A 1,042-nucleotide genomic window follows, 5' to 3' on the forward strand; every position below is an offset into this window, starting at 1 on the left:
AAAATAAATAATGTGAAAAGATTAATGTTGCCAAGATTTCACAGCAGTGTTTGTTGTTGCAGTACTTTTTGATAACCATTATCTACAAAAATATGAGCATAGTAAATGTGTGACACTTGTGATTATTAATTTGTTAGTTCACGTATTAACTTGAAGTACCGTTATTAGATAAGGTTTATGATAACAGTAGAGAAAATATTGACCAGTTATAAGATTATGAGCTTTGATAATTTATTTTTGTAACAAAAAAAATTTTTTTTTGTGTTTCGTAGTCTATATCAATTATTCAATCAAATCATGACAAAGTGACATTGAATTATTTTCTTTTTTTGGTTCAGAAATAAGTAATTTTTATAAATTGTTGCGATTCAACAATACCCAATATAATTTTAAACGTATTGTGAATGGAAATGTGGGAAATTTGTTAGATGAGAGAGATCTCGGTTAAGAATTAAGTTTGTAAAGTGCTCTTTCTTCTGAGGTATTTTATGTTAGCACCGAACAGTCAAGGACTCATATCGAGAATTCTATATAAAACGTAGAAGAAGTAGTGGGTTAGTATATTTAAGCTCGTTTGTGAAAAATTGTATTAAATAGTTCTCAAGAAAGAGTTTCTATATGTAATTAACCAGTAAAGTATATGTTGGCAAAAGAAAGCCAATACTGTTGCATATAAGAACCTTTTTGTGTATAAAAATTGTTGCAAAGGTACTTAACTCTAAACTGCTCTATTAGATTTTCAAAACAATATTGTGGGCTTGTTAGCATAAGTGATTAGTTATGGCCGATATAGCTCACATTTTGCAAAAATCTCCACTACTGTGCACTTTGCAGAGCATTAACATAAGCCGTTACATATGTAATGTTCATTATGTTGCTGAACAATATATTGCTTATACGCACAGTCTAACCAAAGTACACAAAGGAAAAAGTCATTCAAATTTTTTTATTTTACTTTTGAGTTACGTATTACTTAATTGGGGTTTTCTAGGTTTTTAAACTTTTTTATATTTGATATAACTTTGTTTTATTTTCTTTTTTT

At 28.1% G+C, this 1,042-nt stretch overlaps 1 protein-coding gene across 14 annotated transcripts in view; it reads right to left on the minus strand.

Moving 5' to 3' along the window:
- The window catches only part of LOC108977761 (rab11 family-interacting protein 3), a 152,216-nt gene that overhangs the window by 94,279 nt on the left and 56,895 nt on the right, over positions 1-1,042 (minus strand). The gene's annotated exons all lie outside the window — the stretch shown is intronic.

Source organism: Bactrocera latifrons, unplaced genomic scaffold (genome assembly GCF_001853355.1).
Source record: "Bactrocera latifrons isolate USDA-ARS-PBARC rearing strain unplaced genomic scaffold, ASM185335v1 scaffold_95, whole genome shotgun sequence".
NCBI classification, from domain to species: Eukaryota; Metazoa; Arthropoda; class Insecta; order Diptera; family Tephritidae; genus Bactrocera; species Bactrocera latifrons.